Here is a 21,573-nt window from a genome sequence, read left to right on the forward strand (position 1 = left end):
TTGTCTTTGATTTTGGTGCTAAATATTATCCAAACGGGGTTTACTTAGTAATCCTTGGTTCTGGGATTTCTCTGAGCAAAAGAATTTAATTGAGGCCATATTTTTGCCTGTGATTTTACAAAGGAGAGATAGCCAAATATAACAGAAATGTAATGTCATTACCATGGCATGAATCTCAAAAATATTTCTTTGGGAATTTCTCAACTCTCCACGCAGGGACAGAAACACTCACAGCAGAACTTTTGAGGAATCCTGTGGGGTTTTCTCAGTTCTCCATACCAGGGAAATCAGGGAATACATCTAGTGGGCCTCCTGACTTCCCCTTAAATGGAGATGTCTATGCATGGTGTGGAAGCTTTTCTTCTTCCTTTTCAAATAGAACAGATCTTCATCATTGATTTATAACTGGTTTATCATGCTACAAAAGTTGATGAGTTCTTTTTTATTTTCTTATTTTGTTGTTACCTAGAATCTCAGGTATTTGATCATGATAATTTTAGATTTAAATATTTTCTTTCTGTTGCACATGGAAATGTTCCTATAATTTCACCATAAAAAATGTCCTCCATGACAGATCTTTTTTGTTTGTTTGTGTGTTTTTGTTTTTGTTTTTTGTTTTTTGTGTCACACCCGGCAGTGCTCAGGGGCTACTCCTGACTCTCAGAAATTGCCCTAGGCAGCTCTGGGGGATAATATGGGATGCTGGGATTCAAACCACCATCCTTCTGCATGCAAGGAAAACGCAATACTGCTGTGCTATCTCTCTGGCCCTCCATGACAGATCTTTAATACGTTAAGGATGTTCTTACTTTTATGATTCTCTTATTTTAAAAAAGGCTTCAAGTGTGACACAGAAATAATAATTAAACCTCACATGATTAAACCTCACATGTATAAGGACCGAAGTTGAATCCTGACACTACAAACAACAAAATAAAACAAAATAAAAAACTAAAAATAACACCAAGTTATTGATATAATTCAGACTTTTTACTTACTAAACAGGGTATTGCAGCAGCTTAGGAGAGAGCTCAAAGGGCTACTGAGCTTGCTCTAATTGACAGACCAGCTCTGAATTACCACAGGCTAGGCCACGACACCCCACAGATTTTCAAGGGACACTGAATGAATATTAATATTAATTAATATTTTATTGCCATCTTCACTTTATTGAATAAAATAGAGTTGGTTACTTTGGTACATTGCTAGAATCACTTTTCTAATTTTTTAGTGTTCATTTTTTATACATCATTGAAATGTAACATATTTTTATTTATTTATATTTATTATATTTTATATTATATTATCATATATCATATATATTATATTATATTATCATAAAATATGTTGTGAGGGCCGGAATGATAGCACAGTGGTGGGGTGTTTGCCTTGCACTCAGCCAACCCAGAATAGACCCTGGTTCGTTTCTTGGTATCCCATATGTTCCCTTATGCATGCCAGGAGTGATTTCTGAGTGCAGAACCAGGAATGATCCCTGAGCACTGTCGGGTGTGGCCCAAAAACCAAGAAGTAAAATAAAATAAGCTTTGAGAGTTCTTTCTGTGTGCCTGGTGTGGGTTCTTTCAAGACTCAGAGTTGTTAAAAATTTATGGATTGCCTTTGAACTTACCATGCTCTCTGAATAAATTCTAGCAGACAATCTAGTGGCGGTAGCAATATAAGAAAATGTCAAATGTAGGTATGCTCAGGGCAGCCTTACCAGAAGGGATCCTTAAGTGCAGAGCCAGGAGTAGGCTTAGCAACTTTGGGTGTGGCTAAAAAAAAACCCAAAATAAAAAAATGTACAAAAACTCAGATCTCTATGCAACTCTAAAAATATGACTAGATTATGTATGTGTGTGTTTCTAAAGAGATTTACATGCATTTTTCTGTATAGTATTTCACCTTCATTTCTATACAATATTTCAACTGGGTATAAGATTTTTTTTAGAAAGCCAGTTTTTTTGTCTCATTCATTTTTAAGTAACTAGTTTTATTGTCAATCACTGTTTTTCTACATTTCTATTGTTTTTATATCGTATACTATATTAAAGGTTATTTATTTTATTTTTTCTATTAAGATTGAATATTGCTTCCCTTTCTTCCAAATAATTTATTTCATAAAGTAATGAAAAATATTTTCTCAACCTTTATTCCTGGGATTTTACTCTATGTTGATTTTCTATTTCTCCTTTCCTTCTTAACTTTATGGTGCCTGTGTTTTTCTTCATTATTGTATTTGGGATTTCTGGATCATATGTATTGTCTGATTCATTATTTACTACTTATATCTTGGTTTTGCAATTTGCTTAAAGTTCCCTTCTCTTCTACATCTTAAAGTTTGTGTTTCAATGACCAGGGTGTCATAAACTCTTGCCAACAATTTTTGTTACCTTTAAATTAGGGCAGGATCCTGTCTTATCTTGCCACTAAGCTGTCTGTTAATATCGCACTCCCTTTCTATCCTCCCTCATTCTCTCATGACCTCATCCATATCATCAACTCTTTACCTACATACTACATTGAGTTAGATTTATGTTCAGGTTATAAGCTTATTTTGTGAGAATTTTCCTTAATAGTTATAAATTATCATCAGTTCCTTTGTTCTAACTCAAATTGTTTTTCTGTTTTCAATAATAGCTCCAATACTTAAAGTTCCATTTTAACTACTTTACAGTTAATATCCTGTATATAGATGTAATTTAAATGTCCCTAATGTTATAAGGTTAAATTTGTGGCATCCATGGAAATATATTATCTGAAATAATGAGTCAATTATCTAAACATATCATAATTTAAACTTGTGAAAGAAAAGCACCTATAGAAAACTATTATAGAAATTATAGAAAACTATTTTAAATTCAATTTCCATAATATAGTTATATTGGTATGAAAAGTTTCCTGTACATGCATTACAAAGTAAGTCAGTAAATAATAAAATGTATGGTATGCAAGTTTTTGATGCTTTGATATTTACAGCAAAGTGACATTGTGTCTTGTATTAAAAATATAAGCAGGGCCGGGCGGTGGCGCTGGAGGTAAGGTGCCTGCCTTGCCTGCGCTAGCCTAGGACGGACCGTGGTTCGATCCCCCGGCATCCCATATGGTCCCCCAAGAAGCCAGGAGCAACTTCTGAGCGCATAGCCAGGAGTAACCCCTGAGCGTCACAGGGTATGGCCCAAAAAACAAAACAAAAAAAAAAATATATATATAAGCAAAAATTAATAAAAAATAATTTGGACCAATTGCATAATTAATGTAATGTGGCCTTATTGGAAATATATTTTATAGATCCCAATCTATAGAAGTTAATCTACAAGCTGGTATAAACTAGAATGCATTCATTTTGGTAATGTCATAATAACATCTTTTACTTTATATCATTTGTTACATCACAAAGAAAAATGGAATTATCAAAAACTTAGATCAATAAGAGTCAATTTGTGACCATCGTAATTTTCACAATGGTGTTAGTAAAGTCACTGTGTAAGAATACTAGTTGATTTTCTTGTGTTATTGATTTTGGCCAATGATCTTGGTGATCTTTCATGAATATTTTCATCATATTTTCTGTGGTCCTACTCAACTGCAGTATTATAAATTTTGGAGCTGGGACAAATTTGTATCCTGATAGAGTGATTAGGTTAAGTTTTGGAGCTGTGATACTTCTATCAGAGGGTGTCATGTGTGCCTGTAGGCTGCTGTGTCTTCAGGTAGAAAGGGAAAATACTTCTCCTTATTCTGAGGAAACTCTAGAGTATTCAGCCCATCGTACCTGAAAAGATTTGATGGCATCATATTCTCTTCCAGATTAGTTGTGTCACTAAAGTACTTCTCTGCCACATTATTAAAATTTTGATGGTAAAAGCATAATACATAACCTATATGACCTTACCTATTATCTAATTAACAAATGGAATATAATGTGAGTAATCAGTTAAGATATGCAGACTTGGGGGCCGGAGGGGTGGCACAAACGGTGGGGTGTTTCCCTTGCATGTGCAAACCTAGGATGGACTGTGATTCAAACCCCCAGCATCCCATATGGTCCCTCAAGTCAGGAGCTATTTCTGAGTGCATAGCCAGGAGTAATACCTGAATGTCACTGGGTGTGGCCCAAAAAGCAAAAAAAATATTTGATATGAAGACTTGGATTTTTATCAACATTATTTTACCCATAAGCCATGTCACTTAGAATTGTCCTAATCTACTGGTTTTAGATTACTTATCTGTGCAATAAGATTGATACACTGGCCAGTAGGTCTAAGGGGAGATAGAGTGGTCAGGAAGATTCCAGACAGAGTGCATTACTACCACCCTTCACTTTAATTCACTCCCATCTCACTGGGAGAAGCCTGAGCAATTCAGAATTCACAAATTCCCACAGAAGTTCCTACATGGTGTGACCTGGAAAGTCACTTAGGCCTTATTTATGTTCCCTGAAAGAATTTTCAGGAGAAGACAGGGAGGAAGCAAAGGAATTCCCCAATCACAGATTTTGAACCTAGCTGGCTTCTGCTGGGCTACTGGAGGCCGGAAGACATCTTGGGATCTCTGGCTTTTCCATGCCTGAGAATTTGATCTCCTGGGCATTCTTCCCAGAGGGCCTGCATGCTCCAGAGGTGAGTCGGACTGCCCACAGATTTTGGACTTAGTTGGCTTCTGCTGTGTTGCAGAACCACAGCCACTCTACTTCACTTCACAGCTGTGCATCTTCTAAGTAATGAATACTACCATAACAGGCAAAAAAACCCCACAATAAAAGTGTGGCAATGGTGAAACCTCATAGGCAAACGCCATGCACAGAGAATGAAGATGATAGCTCTGATGACCATAAAAATACTAACCATCTGATTAATCTCTCAGATAATTAGCTTAAAAACATATACGGGGGCCGGGCGGTGGCGCAAGAGGTAAGGTGCCTGCCTTGCCTGCGCTAGCCTTGGACGGACCGCGGTTCGATCCCCCGGTGTCCCATATGGTCCCCCAAGCCAGGAGCGACTTCTGAGCGCATAGCCAGGAGTAACCCCTGAGCGTTACTGGGTGTGGCCCAAAAAACAAAAAAACAAAAAACAAAAAACAAACAAAAAAAACATATACGGAAATCGAATAAAACATAGCTCTAGCTGAACAGAACACAAAGATAGACATCAGATAACAAGTCTGAAAAACATGGTAGCTAAACTGAAAAGATCAATGGAAAGCATCTGCAACAGGGTAAAACCAGCTGAGAACAGAATCAGTGAACTGGCAGATGAAATGCAGAACAACTCCATAGAGCAGAAGAGTTTGGAAAAGACAAATCAACAGACAATGGAAAATGCACTCAAAGAATGTGAACAGATAAAAATAGAAGTCTTTAATAAACTCAACAGAAACAACATAAGATTTATTGGAGTCCAGGAGGTCCAGGAAGGTGATCCCCAGGAAGAATCAACAGTCAAATACGCCATCACATCCCAGAGATAAAGATTGCATGCAATCAAATCCTGCATGCCCAAAGAGTAAAAGTTAAAAGAGATCAGAAGAAAAACACCCCAAGACACATTCTAGTCACAATGACAAATCCTACAAATAGAGATAGAATACTGAAAGCAGCAAGATCAAAAAGGGAAATTACATTCAAAGGAGCATCCTTAAAATTTATGGCAGACATGTTACAAGAAACTCTTAAGGCCTGAAGATATTGGTGGAATATGGTGACAAGACTGATTGAACTGGATTCCACCCCTAGAATACTGCATTCAATCTGACTCATATTCAGGTTTAAAGAAAGGACACATAGCTTCATGGGTAAGCAACAGCTCAAAAACTTTACAGATGCAAAACCAGCCTTAAAGGAGAAATGGAAAGATCTACTTTAAGACAAGACAAACCAACAGGCACACCAAATTTATACACAAATATGGAAATAAATCCCAAGACAATCATCTCATTCAATGTCAATGGACTAAATGCACCAATTAAAGACACAGTGGCTAAATTGATCAAAAATATGAGTCCAACCTTTGGCTGCCTACAAGAAACTCACCTGAATAGTCAGAACAAACATAGACTCAAAATCAAAGGCTGGAGGAAAAGCATCCAACGAAACAAACCCTTAAAAAAGCCGGGGTGACTTTCCAAGCAAGTGGAAGCAGAGATAAACAGATGGGACTATATTAAGCTGAAAAGCTTCTGCATCTCAAAGGAAATAGTGCCCAGAATACAAAGGCCACCCACTGAGTGGGAGAAATTATTCACCCAATACACATCAGATAAAGGGCTAATATCCAAAATTTACAAGGTACTGACAGAACTATACAAGAAAAAAACAACTAACCCCATCAAAAAATGGGGAGAAGAAATGAACAGACACTTTGAAAAAGAAGAAAGGCAAATGGCCAAAAGGCACATGAAAAGATGTTCAACATCACTAATCGTCAGGGAGATGCAAATCAAAACTACTATGAGGTACCACCTCATGCCACTGAGATTGGCACACATCACAAAAAAGGAAAACAAGCAGTGCTGGCGGGGATGTGGAGAGAAAGGAACTCTTTTTCACTGCTGGTGGGAATGCCGTCTAGTACAACCTTTATGGAAAGCGATATGGAGATTCCTTCACAAACTGGAAATTGAGCTTCCATACGATCCAGCTATACCACTCCTAGGAATATACCCAAGAAACACAAAAATACAATACAAAAATCCCTTCCTTACTCCTATATTCATTGCAGCGCTATTTACAATAGCCAGACTCTGGAAACAACCAAGATGCCCTTCAACAGATGAGTGGCTGAAGAAACTGTGGTACATATACACAATGGAATACTATGCAGCCATCAGGAGAGATGAAGTCATGAAATTTTCCAAAACATGGATGTACATGGAATCTATTATGCTGAGTGAAGTAAGTCAGAGGGAGAGAGAAAGACGCAGAATGGTTTCACTCATCTATGGGCTTTAAGAAAAATGAAGGACATTTTTAACAGTATCTCAGAGACAAGAGAGATGAGGGCTGGTAGGTGCAGCTCAGGACATGCAGCTCATCACATAGAGTGATGAGTGCAGTTGCAGAGATGACTACACTGAAAACTATCATAAAATGTGAATGAATGAGGGAAGTAGAAAGCCTGTCTCGAGTACAGGTGTAGGGGGGTAGGGAGGAGGGAGATCTGGGAAATTGGTGGTGGGAATGTTGCACCGGTGAAGGGGGGTGCTCCTTACATGACTGTAATCATACAACTATAATCATGTTTGTAATCACGGTGTTTAAATAAAGATTAAAAAAAAAAGCCGGGGTGGCCATACTAATATCAGACGACACAAACTTTAGACTCAGAAAAGTTGTAATAGATAAAGATGTACACTTCATTCTAATCAATGGGTATGTGCAACAGGAAGCAATTGCACTACTAAATATATACACAAAATGAGAGACTAGCAAGACATATAATACAATTATTGACAAATTTGAAAGAGGATGTCAATAATAACACAATAAAGTATTTCATCAGTGACGGGGTTGGGCCTTGCTAAAAAAGGTTTCAGGGTTAGATAATGACTGGAGCAGTTTAGAATACTCTTAGGTTTCGTGTCTCAAGTACTAAACAATGTGTTAATAAGGCCTACCTATGTAGGAGGCTTCCCGATGTAGTATTGTCCACTGCATGTTTTGTATTGAAGTTCCGAAGTTCCTTTCCTAAAGAAGAAACTATCAGTGTAGTTTTTAATTAGACATAGATTGAATTGATGATGAGAAGGAAGAAGAGGAAGAAGAATAAAGCAGAGAAGGAACAAAGTAGAGAGAAGAGAGAAAAAGAGAGAAAGGAAATGTTAATTTGCCCAAATGTGTTCAATGAGTAGGACCTATAATATAAGTCTGTGGTTCGCAGTTGACTGTTATGATTCAGGTCCTAATAAAAGACATAAACCAGAGAAAACTGGTATATTGGGGTGTTATATCAAGACATTTTCATAATTCAAACTGAATATGGTATCTAGTATGATTGAGCACCTAGGTGTCAAATTATGGTGGCCACCATTTGTATCCAAGAATCCCTGTGGACAGAGAAGCTGAGAGGTTATTTTATACCTCGTAAGATTAAGGTACTAAACATATTGTTAGGAAGTGCTGCCACTGGAATCTCTGGCTTCCAATCATATTATTCACCATTATCAGTATATAAGCTCCATAAGACATCATTATATGCCTTTTTAGTAAAAGACACATTACATGCCTGTTCACTAAACCATTGTTTCCGTTGTTGCTGGTTTCTTTATGGTATAATGGATCATCGAGGCTTTGTGCTGATCCTCTTCCATTTGTATTTTTAACTCTTCTCCCCAGTAAATGCTGACAAATACAGTGCATGGAGTTTCTACATTATTAGACCATTGTATTTTTTCTTGGAGTATTATATGTATATATGTTATATATTCTAAGTACCTCAGAAAAGTGCTATCATTCTGTAATTATCCTTCATATTCTGGCTTACTTCATTTAATATAATATTTTGTAGATCCATCATGTTGCTGAAAAATCCATGATTGTATCATTTCTATTTTTTGGTAAAAGTTTTTATTTTATAAGGCTGAGCTTTTTTTCTTTTTCTTTTTTTTTCTTTTATTGATTGAAGTTCATTTACACAGAATTAATTACGATACATAGTGACAATGAATGAAGGGCATTCCCACCACCAATGTTATCCTCCCTCCACTCTTGTTTCCAGCATGTCTCCCACATCTCCCTCCTTTACCCCCCAGAATCCTACTGCAAATGGTCTCCGCCTTACAGCTTGTTATAGGTTGGGTATCTATTCTGATTGGTGTTCCAGTCTGGTCATTTTTTATTTACACTACATGTTCATATGACTGGTCCTGGTATCTTTCTTCCCCCCCTCAATTTATGAGGCTGAATGATTCAAATTATGCTATTCTGTTGGAGGTAAAAAGGTTAAGGAAAAGAGGAGAAAAAATTTGGTATCAACTACTAAAAAAATAAATCACCAAATAATATCCACAAAAGTGGAAAAGAAAGAAAAATTGGAACAAAAAGGAGAAGGAAAATCATATCAAAAAACAAAGAAAAAATAAAACAACACCAGAAAAAAGTGTTGCAGTGGCATGGTTTGTGTTACCCCACATTTTTTATAGGCACAGCAAGTATTGGGGAAGGAAGGAAATTCCCGTGGCCTAAGAGATTCAGGGTTTCTCCACTCTTGAAGCATATTAACATGGGAACAACCACTGGCTCCATACCTTCTCAGTGCTATATCCCAGGGTTGTTTTTTTGTTTTGTTTTGTTTTTGTGATGTCAGGAACCTTTCTATTGTATCATTTCTAAATGCTATGTAGTATTCCATTGTGTATGAACACCACATCTTCATGATCCACTCATCTGTTGTTGGACATCGAGGATGGTTCCAAATCTTGGCTACTGTACTAAGTGCTGCAATAAATAATGAAGTGCACACATACTTTGGAATGACTGTCCTTCTGAATTGGGGATAGATACCAAGGAGAGCAATTGCTGGTTCATATGGCAGCTCAATTCTGAGTTTACTGAACACCCTTCACACTGTTTTCCATAGGGCTGGACCAGGCAGAATTTCCACCAGCAGTGGATGAGAGTTCCTTTCTTAACACATTCCCACCAAAATTAATTGATCCTGTTATTTTTGATGTGAGTCAATAATAAAAGAGCGGCTGTTTGCTTAAGCGCATCACAGGAAAATGTAAAGAAAAACTTCTAACCTAAACACAGGGTGCCCCTCCCTTAATATAAATGAATGATAATAAGCTTTCACAATCCTGACTCCGCCTTTAGCCAAAGGCAGGTAATATTTCCATAGCAACAATGTAATAAAGTGAAAATTAACATACTAGCTTTTTTTCAAAAACATAACATTTCTGCAAAATATACCATACACCTGTAACTTAAAATTTTTTCAATGCTTTCTACCAAGCACTATTCTGTAACTTCTTTTTGTTTCTATACCTTTAAACTATTTTTGGGAACTTTTTGTTCCTATTAACCTTCCCTACACACAAGCACAAAAGCATAAATACAGAACATACATTTTGAAAACAAACTAATACATTAAAAATACACAGTAAAACATTTTGCAATTGAAAATATTAACTATGGAAAACAATAAAACACATTGAAATTGGCAGGAACCTGACTTAATCATGAGATACTCCTGAATCAAAGTTAAATGCAGTGGTTTTTAAATTAGATTGTTCATTTGGGATTTACTGTTATTTCTCCCATTTTTAACTAAATTTTTTACACCACTAACTAAAACTTATCCCATCACCAACTATGTGTAAAATATGTGGCTACTCACTTAATCCCTTCACCTAAAAACTATTAGTCCAGACGCTGGTCTACTTCCACGCTGATGTCTCTGTGTGGCTTTCTTCCATGGGGTTTCAACTGGGTTAATTTGAGCCATTTCATTCTCCTGATCTGGAGGGCGGGTCCCAGGCTCGCAGCAAAAAGCCACTTCTATGGCTTCCATGCTGCTGTTTCCACCTAACTTTACTGGAGCAGAGCAGAGCTGAGCCAAGCCAGTCCACACTTGTCGCCACTTCTGGCCTATCCATAGCTTTTTGCCGCTTATCTGCCGTAGGACAGGTGTTCTGTGCTGATCGCAGTCGCCTTTTTTCCAGAAAGCACTTTGGAAGCCGGCTCCACTGCCACAACTGCTGCAACACAACTTGTTCGCAGCTTTTTCCATAGGGCGCATCTGGATGTTAAGAGTTCAAAGTGGTTTAAACTAAAAGTGCAGTCAGAAATTTTCAAAGTCGAAATCCAAATTCAAGCTGTAAGTCGTATTCAGCAAATCAGTCCATTCTAAATACAGTCCTTTTTCTGGTCCGTTTCCAATCTAGGCTTTCCACCAGTCTCTGAGGAGGCCAAGGTTTTTGTTTCTTGTAACAAAGTCTCAGTCCTGGGCCTGGGCCTGGGATGGAGGTGATACAAGCTTCCACATCCCATGTTTCAGTATTTCTTCTGCCCCCAGAAGGGGTGTTGGCCATATTTGACAATGGCTTCACATCATAGCCCAAGATTTTGGGCTGACTGCAACTGAAAAGAGCCAACATCAAACTCAAAAGTAGGAATCTCACCATGATTGCTGTTCTCTTAGGTCCAGAGTTCACATCCACGTTCAGGGCCCCATTATGTTGTAAGTTAGCCCCTGAAGTGGTTGACATATGGAGGGATGGAGTATGAGATCTTTCCCCTCCTGCTCAGAGCACGAGTCTGCCACCCTGTTCAGCCGGCAGTTCTGAGGTGAAATGGTGGGAAAACAGCTCGCAGTCAGACCTGTGGAAAATTAGAAGCTTTATTTGGTGGACAAGACTGAAGTCCAAAGCCTTAGCATCAGTTCCAGCCCAAAGCCCCTTTCCTTCCACAGACCCTTGTTTTTATCCCCCGGAATCAGTTACCACCCCTGGTGGGATCAGATACTACCCAATGGTGGAAGCAGAATCAGGTACCACCCTAGGGTGGGGGCAGAATGCCAGGTCACACCCTAGGGTAGGGCACAATCCCCCATCAGGGTAGGGTCAGTAACATAATAATCCCATAAAATGTTTACATACACAACAATTCCCCATTTGTTTTAGTAAACAAACAATATTGTCTACAATTATTAAAGGAAAAACTGGTCAATAATAAAAGAGTGGCTGTTTGCATAAGCGCATCACAGGAAAATGTAAAGAAAAACTTCTAACCTAAACAGAGGTAATTGCATTGTCTCCAGCCATCATTGTGGAATTTCTGTGTGGGCTCACGTTGTTACTGTGAGCATAGTTATTGGCTGGTATTTAGGAAATAGATAGTGTAGAAAAGGTGAGGCTTAAACCAGTATGGATAATAAGGAAATATTTCTGATGAAAATTCAGACCAAGGTGCAGGTTGACGAATCCAGCCCCACCATCAGCAATATAGGAATTTTTGCTGGAAGAAAAACAACTCAGAAAGTTAAGCCTAATTCTAGCGAATTGCATGACAATAGTGACTCAGATAATGATCAACCTCCGGTGTTTTGTTGTTCCAGATAAATTTTAAAATGGGTTTTTCTAAGTCCTTAAAAAATAATGTCTAAATTTGGTGAGGGATTGCATTGAATCTATATAGAAGTTTAGGTAAGACTGTCATTTTGACGATATTGATTATACCTACCCATGAGCATGGAATATTCTTCCATTTCCTTAGGTCCCCTTCAATTTTTTTCTGAAGTGTTTTGAAGTTTTTATGTTACAGGTCCTTCACTTCTCTTGTAAGGTTGATTCCTAGGTACTTAATATTTTTTGATACTAATTTAAATGGAATTGTCTCCTTAATCTCTTTCTCCTCAACTTCGTTATTTGTATGGAGGAACCCTAATGTCTTTTGTGTCTTGACTTTATAGCCGGCCACTTTGCTGTATTGGTTAATTGTTTCTAGGACTTTTTCTGTGGACTCTTTAGGGTTTTCTATGTATATAAACATATCATTGGAAAAAAGATAATTTGAGTTCTGCTTTCCATGTTTGGATTCTTTGATTCCCTTCTATTATCTGATTGCTATTGCTAGGACTTCTAAAACTATATTAAATAAGAGTGTAGAGATTGGACAGCCTAACCTAGTTCCTGCCCTTAGTGGAATTGCTTTCAGTTTTTCACCATTAAGGATAATGTTGGCTGTGGGCTTTTTATAGGTAGCTGTAACAATCTTGAGGAAGGTTCCTTCCAGTCTTATTTTGCTGAGTGTTTTCATCATGAATGGTTGTTGGATTTTTTTAAATGCCTTCACAACATCGATTAATATAATCACGTGATTTTGCCTATCTTGTTGTTGATGTGGTGTATGATGTTGATTTATTTGCAAAAGTTATACCATCCTTACATCCCTGGGATTAAAACCACTTGGTCATAGTGCATACTCTTTTTGATGTTGTGCTGGATTTGGTTTGCTAAGATTTTGTTGAGGATTTTTGCATCTATGTTCATTATTGAGATTGGTCTGTAGTTTTCTTTCTTGGCAGTGTCTTTGCCATCTTTGGGAATGGCTGTTTTATTAGCCTCAAAAAAGAAATGAGAAAGGATTCCTGTATATTTAATGGTTTGGAAGAGTCTGTGGATCAGTGGTAATAATTCTTTTTGGGATGTTTGATAGAATTCACCTGTAAAACCATCTAGACCTGGACTTTTGTCTTGGAAAGTTCCATAATTACTGATTAAATTTAGTCAGATGTGATTGGCCTTTTTAGGTTTCTACATCTTCTTTATCCAGTCTTGGAAGATATTTTCCCAAAAATTTCGGTTTCTTTGGGCTCTTTAACATGATTGAATATAGTTGTTCATAATAAGTCCTCGGATGTGTTGTATTTCTTGGAGTTCTATTTTAGTATCTTCACTTTCATTTATGATCCTATTAATTTGCCTTTTTCCCCTCTTTTTTGGTGAGTCTTGCCGAGGCTTTGTCTATCTTGTTTATTTTTTCTTAAAAAACAACTCCTGGTCTCATTAGGTTTTTGTATTCTTTTCTTAGTTTCTATCTTGTTTATTTCTGCTCCTGTTTTTATTATTTGTTGTCTTCTAGGTGTGTTTGTGTTTCTTTGCTGCTGATATTCCAGCTCCTAAAGGCGTCCTATTAAACTGTTGAGTTTTCATTTTCCTCTTTCCTGGCATAGACCTGTATTGCTATGAGTTTCCTGCTAGTTACTGCTTTTGCTGTGTCCCAAAAATTTTCACAATTTGTCTCTTCATTATTGTTTGTCTCAAGTAGTCTTTTTATTTCTTCCTTGAGTTCTTCTTTCTTCCAGCTATTGAGCATGTTCCATATTGTTGAGCAGTATGTTGTTTAATCTCCAGGTGTTGGATTTTCTCCATAGCTTCTTTTTACAGTCAATTTTGATCTCTATTGCATAGTGATCTGATAGGGTGCTTATAATAATCTTATATTTGTGACTATATGCAAGTTTTATTTATATCCTAAGGCATGGTCTATTCTGGAGAAGGTTCCATGTGCACTTGAGAAGAATGCATAATCTGCTTTCTGGGGGTGGAGGGCCCTATATAAGTCCATTATTCATAGTTCTTCTGATTTCTTATTTAGGGCTCTTATTTCTTTACTCGTTTTCTGTCTCATCAATCTTTCTAGTGGTGATAGTAGAGTATTGAGATTTTCTACTACTATCACATTTCCTTGCATATTTTTATTCAGGTTTGCAAGCAAATGCCTCACATATTTTGCTGGCTTTGCATTTGGTGAATAAATATTGACCAGAGTTAGTGCTTCTGGGTCTAGGGTTCCCCTGATCAGTAAGTAGTGACCTTCTTTTTCTCTGATCACTTTCTTAAGGTTGAATGCAATTTGGTCTGAAAAAATAGCTTTCCCAGCTTTTTTTGTTTTCCATTGGCTTCAACAATTGATTCCCATCCTTTTATTCTAAGCCTATCCTGTACTCTTGTAAATGTGTTTCTCGCAGGCAGCAGAAATCTAGTTTTTCTTTACTAATTCAACTCTCTACTATGTGTCTTTTAATGGAACAGTTTAGTACATTGACATTTAGGGAGATTATTGACAGAGAGGGCTGTTGTGCAGTTGTATTGATTAAGTGGTTGTTGTTACAATCAGGGGTTTGGATTGCGTAGTTCATCTCTGAGTAGATCATTAAAATTGGTTTTGTTTGCACAAATAATGAGAGTTCAGTTTTGACTGAGAAGGTTTTTAGTTTTCCCTACCACATGAATGAGAGTTTTGCGGGTAGTAGACTTTAGGTTGGAAGTTTCTTTCATTCAGTCGTTTAAATATACCATTACACTATCTTCTTATTGAATTGTTTCAAATGGGAGATCTGGTTTGATTTTTATGTCCCTTCCTTTGTACTTGAGGGTTTTTTTCTTCCGTATTGCTTTAAGGAGTTCATCTTTCTCTTTGTTATTTTTTTTTTGGCCATTTGGATTACTATAGGCCTCAGTGTTCGTTTATTAGGGTCTATTTTATTAGGGACTCTATTCACCACCTGGATTTGTAACATAGCCTTTTTCCAGTGGGTGGGAAACTTTTCTGCTATTATTTCCCTGACCACTTGTTCTTCCCCTTTTCCTGTTTTCTCCCCTTCTGGTATTCCTACAACCCATAGTTTATTTCTTTTATTTTTGTTCATTAAATACCTAATTTTTTCTTCCAATGCTTTAGCTTTTATTTTCTTATTGGCTTCTTTGTCATTTCAGTTTGTAGTTTTTCTTCAAGTTCTTCTATGTGATTCTTCAACTGCATGATTCTGCTACTCTGGCTTGCTAAGACTTTCTTTATTTCCATTAATTACATTTTTATACATTCTTTCATCTTCTGTAGAAGTTCATTTTTGAGTTGGTTGATTTGTTCGTCTATGGATTTCTTTAACTCGCTGGCTAGTGATTCCTTGATTTCTTTTACCATGGCTTGCATTGCCACTTTTACATTCTCATCTATAGGGCTCTTGTGTTTTGGTGGACTTGGAAATTTGCTAGGGTTTCTCTCCATATCCCTGGTTGTTAGTGTCTTCCTTAATTTACCCATATTTCTTTGCCTTTGGTAGTTTGGTTTGGAGTGTACTGCCTTCAGATTTTAGCCCTCCTTTCTCACCTGTGGTATGGAGATGGGTTCCTTTTCCAGAGAGTTACTCTAGGTGAGGTTTGGCCCCACTCTCAAGACTCCTCCCTCACTTTACCTGCCAGAAGGCATAGGTTCACTCCACCTTGCCCAACTGCAGCAAGATTTCCCCTCTCCCTTCACCTGTCAGAAGGTGTGGTGGAGGACTAGGCCTGTGTCAATTTCCCCCTTCCCTTCTACTTGACAAATTGTTTGTTTTCCCCCAGATTGCACCTGTCCCTGCCCCATAATGCTGGTTGGGCCTGGTCAATTTCACCCTTCTGCTCTACCTGTCAACACAGCATAACCAGGCTGATTTTTAATGCCATGTAATGCACTTTATTTTTTAACCAGAAATATTTAAATAGTGAAAAACTAACTCAATAATAATATATGTGAATGAGCTGATTTTAATATGCCAATGTAGTTTCATTTTGGTTTAGTAGAAAATACCAAGACAGAAAAATAGTGGAGCAGGTAAGGTACTTGCGTACAGTTAACTGATGTGGGTTTGCTCTTGGCAAAATATGTTTCCTCAGTAGCACTAGGAGTAAGCTATGAGCAAGGCCAGAAGTAATTCCTGAGCACTATTGGGTATGGCCCACCAAAAATGCAAACTATTCTACACTCCTAAAATTCTGTTGAATGATGTTGGCTTGCGTCCCAGAATTTTAACTGGGGTAAATACCCTATGCCTGGGAAGTGGGTGAACATGAACAGCACGAAGTGTGGGGACAATATGTTTTTGGAGAGCATGTGACCCACTTCCCTGTCATGGGGAATTTTTCCCATTTAAAATTACTGGGACCCAACATGCTCCCAGCAGATGTGACAATGGAAGAAACTATGCCAAGGACAGGGCATGAGGGGTTATCTGTGTGCCTTCCTTTTCCAACTAAATATGCTAAATATGATATGAGAGTACGTAAGGCAGGGATCAAAGTAAAAAACTATTTAGATAAAATTTGCTAAAATTGGTGTATTTAGAGGATTATATATAAAATGGCATGTATATTTCTGTATCTTTAAGCTTTAGTTCATAGTTATTATACTCGATTGGAATTTAAAATGAGGTTTGGAGTGGGGAAAGTAAACATACTGAGAAATCATTATTTGCAGAACAAATCCAGCCCGTGACCAGCTTATGAAAATATTTTATTGGAATGCAGACCTGCTCACTAATTAATATATTGATTATATATGCTTAATATTACATTTCTGAAGCCACTAAATCATTAATTACAAATGATTGACTCTTTGTCAAGTTTCACAAGTATGATTACATTTGCAATTTAGAAATACATATTTTTGAAGTGGCTGAACATGCACAAGAGCAACAAGAATTCAGGAGGCAGACTAAGAGGCTTTTGGATCTGGAGGAGTTTGGTACCAGAAGTCATGTCAGCAGTCATGTCAACGGAATCCAACTCAAAGACAAAGAGCAAGTCCGTAGAGATGCATTTAACCAAGTCAAGAAATGCCTGCACTGGGCATAGGAAAAATCACACTACCACTGTGACTTTGCAGAAAAAATGCATGGCCCCAACAAGCTTAGATATAAAAGATAGTAGCTCTGATGACCCAAACAATACCAACCACCTATTTATATTCTCAGATAACAACTTTAGAGAAGATATATAGAGAAAATGTTCACAAAACTCAAATAAAGCATGGAATGAACAGAACATGGCACAAGAATCAAGAGGACCTTAGATTAAAAATAAGAAAACTCCGGAGAGATAGCACAGCGGCGTTTGCCTTGCAAGCAGCTGATCCAGGACCAAAGGTGGTTGGTTCGAATCCCGGTGTCCCATATGGTCCCCCGTGCCTGCCAGGAGCTATTTCTGAGCACACAGCCATGACTAACCCCTGAGCACCGCCGGGTGTGGCCCAAAAACCAAAAAAAAAAAAATAAGAAAACTTCAAACTGAAATAACAGGGCTTGAAAAACTTGGTAGGCTAAATGTAAACCTCACTAGAAAGCTTCTCCAACAGTATAACAGCAGCAAAAGACATAATTAGTGAGCTGGAAGTTGAGATATATAACAACTAAATACAACTTAAGAAGCTGGAAAAGAGCCTCAAAACAAATTATTAGGCAATGGAAAAAGTCTCAAAGAATGGAAACAGATAAAAATAGAAATCTTTGATAAACTCAACAAAAACAAGGTAAGAATGATTAGAGTTCCAGAGACACAGGAGTAAAATCCCATAAAATTTCAATAATCAAGGACATCATTGCAGAAAAACTCCAAGAGCTAAAGAGTGCATGCAACCAAATCCTACATGCTTGAAAATTACAAGCTCAAAGAGATCCAAAGAAAAGGAACACAAGACACATACTAGTCACAATGACAAACCTTATAGATAGAGATATAATACTGAAAGCAGCAAGATCAAAACTGAAAATTACATTCAAAAGAGCATTTATAGGATTTACCTCAGACTTGTTACAAGAAACCTTCAAGACCTGAAGGCAGTGGGGGGATATAATGAATAATCTCAACTAAATGAATGCATCGTTAAGAGTACTTCACCCAGCCATACTTAAATTCAGGTTTGAAGGAAAGATGTACAGCTTTATAGATAAACAAACAACAGCTTAGAAAATTTGTAGACACAAAATGAGGCTTAAAGAATGAACTGAAAGATCTATTTTAAGATAAGACAGACAACAAGACACACCAAACTCCTACAAAATATTATTCTAAATCCCATGACAAACATCTCACTCAATGTAAATGGACTAAGCTCACCTGTTAAGTGACACAGAACGACAAATAGATCAAAAAGCTGAATCCATTGTTTTTCTGCTACAAGAAACACATCTGAATAGGCAGAATAAACACAGACTCAAACTCAAAGGTTGGAGGCCAATCAGTCAAGCAAACAACCCCCTTAAAAAGGCTGGAGTGGCTATACTGATTTCTAATGACACAGACTTTAGACTTAATAAATTAATAAGGAGAAAAGATGAACATTTTGTAATAATTAAGTGATATGTACAAGAGAAAGAAATCACACTCCTAATTACATATGTACCTAATAATGAACTAGTAAAATATTTAAAACAACTACTGAAAAACTCGAAGGAAGATATAAACAACAATACAATAATATTGGGAGATTTCAACACTGCGTTGTAACCACTAAATCTATTAGGCTAAAAACCTAACAGGGAGAAAACGCCCTGTTAGATTACATATATGATTCTACACCCCCAGAAAACTGGATATACATCCTTCTCCAATGCACATGGGTCATTCTACAGAATATACCACATACTAACCTAGAAAACATACCTACATAAAGTAAAAAAGATAGAAATTGTACAATCTACCTTTTCAGAACATTGTGTACTAGAATTAGAAGTGAATAACAAGCAGACACAGGAAAAATTTTAGCATCTGAAAATTAAACAACTCATTACTGAACAAGTGTGTCAGAGAAGAAACAAAAGAGAAAATAATAAAATTTCTGAAATCAAATGAGAATGAATACAAAAATTACCAGATTCTGTGGGACACAGAAAAAACTGTACTAAGAGGAAAATTTATAGCTTTGCAAGTATCGATCAGGAAGGAAGAAGGGGCCTACATCAATAACTTAATGTCACAACTTACAAAACTGGTAAGTGAACAACAACATGAAGCAAAAATAAGGAGTCAAAAAGAAATAATAAAGCTTTGAGCAGAAATGAATGAATTAGAAATTCAAAAACAATCTGAAAGATCAATGAAAGCATGAGTTGGTTCTTTGAAAAAAATCAATAAAACACTAACAAAATTCACAAAGAAAGGAAGAAAGAGGAACTTTATAAATCAAATCAGAAATTAAAACAGAAATATTACTATAAATACTACAGAAATTCAAAGCGTAATCAGAGACTACTTTGAGAAACTATATGCCCCCAAACATGAGAACCTGGAAGAAATGGAGAGATTCATGGACTCTTATAGACTCCTAATGTAAAGCCATTATGATATAGCATATCTCAACAGATATATCACATTTGAGGAAATTAAAATGGTAATCAAAAGTCTTCCCAAATCAAAAGTCCAGCACCTGATGGACTCACTAATGAATTATTTCAAACCTTACAAGGGGATCTAATGCCTATACTTTAGGATTTTCCAGGAAATTAATGAAACAGAAATGCTCCCAAATAATTTTATGGAGCTAATGTTATCCTGATATCAAAACCAGACAGAGATACTACCAAAAAAGACAGATTTTCCTATACATGGACGTACATGGGATCTGATATGTTGAGTGAAATAAGTCAGAGGGAGAGAGATAGACACAGAATATTCTTACTCATCTATGGGTTTTAAGAAAAAGTAAGATATCTTTGTAATAAGGCCCAAAGATAATAGAGTTAAGGGCTGGAAGGGCCTGAAGGACCAGCTTACAATTTGAAGCTCACCACAAAGAGTGGTGAATGCGATTAGGAATATAACTACACTAACAACTAGCATGGCAATGTTAAAGAATGAGAGAAGTAGAATGCCTGTCTCGAATAAAGGGAGGGATGGGTGAGGGGGGACATTGGTGGTGGGAATGTTGACTGGTGAAAAGGGGCATTCTGTTTATGACTGAAATCCAACTACAAACATGCTTGTAATCATGGTGCTTAAATAAAGATTTATTAAAAAATTAAAGAGAAAAAGATCAATATCTATTATGAACAAGGAGGCAAATATCCTTAACAAAATCCTAGCAAATAGGTTCCAATGCTTCATCAAGAAAATATACACCATGATCAAGTAGGATTAATTTCAGAGATGCAAAAATGATTCAACATATACAAGTCAATCAGTGTACTACACCACATTAACAAAAGAAGTATACTAAAAACCTTATGATCATATTAATAGAAGCAGAGAAAACATTTGATAAGGTCCAACATCCATTTATGATAAAAACTCTCAACAATATGGTAATGGAAGGAACTTTTTTCAATGTAGTGAAGACCATTTATCCTAAGCCCATGGCAAATATTATAGAGATGACCAAAAGTCACATGAAATTATGATCCACATCACTAATCAGGGAGATGCAAATCAAAACAACAGTGAGGTAACATCTCATGCTACAGAGACTGACACACATCACAAAGAACAAGAACAACCATTGCTGGCTTGGATTTGGGGAGAAAGGAACTGCTGGCAGAAATGCTATGCTATCTAGTCCAGCCTTTTTGGATGGATTTTCCTTAAAACACATTGGAAGTTGAGCTCCCATATGATCCAGCTATACCATCCCTAGGAATATACCCTAGAACCACAAAAACACAATACAATAATGTCCTCTGCAATCCTATGTTCATAGCACTACTATTTACAATAGCCAGAATCTGGAAGTAACCCAGATACGCATCAACAAAAGTGTGTCGCATCTATACAATGGAATACTATGCAGCTGTTAGAAGAAATGAAGTAAAAATTTTTGCTTATAATTGTATGTATTTGAGACTATTATTTTGAGTGGAATAAGTCAAAGGGAGAGAGATAAGCACAAAATCATCTCACTTATATATGGAATTTAAGGAAAATAAAGGACAGTATAATAATAATACACAGAGACAATGGAGATGATGGATGAAAAAAAACCATCCCATGAAAACAAGGTTATAACAAAGGGTAGTGAGTGCACTTCGAGAAATAAATACACTATCAGTTACCATGACAATGATAGAGATAAAAATACAATACCTGTTTTGACAGTGGAAGGAGGGAGAAAATGGGGGAGGGACAATGGTGGCTGGAAAGTTGTACTGGTGAAGGGATGTGTGTATATTATGGCTGAAACCCAATTACAAGCTTGTTTGTAATAATTGTGCTAAATAAATTATTTAGATGATAAAGACATGCATTTTTTATTTTAAAATGCTAATATACCAAGAAGACTCTTGAACATTTTTTTGCTTGTCATGTCTGAGCGGGAAGGTGAGAATC

The sequence above is a fragment of the Suncus etruscus genome, chromosome X (assembly GCF_024139225.1).
Source record: "Suncus etruscus isolate mSunEtr1 chromosome X, mSunEtr1.pri.cur, whole genome shotgun sequence".
Taxonomy (NCBI): domain Eukaryota; kingdom Metazoa; phylum Chordata; class Mammalia; order Eulipotyphla; family Soricidae; genus Suncus; species Suncus etruscus.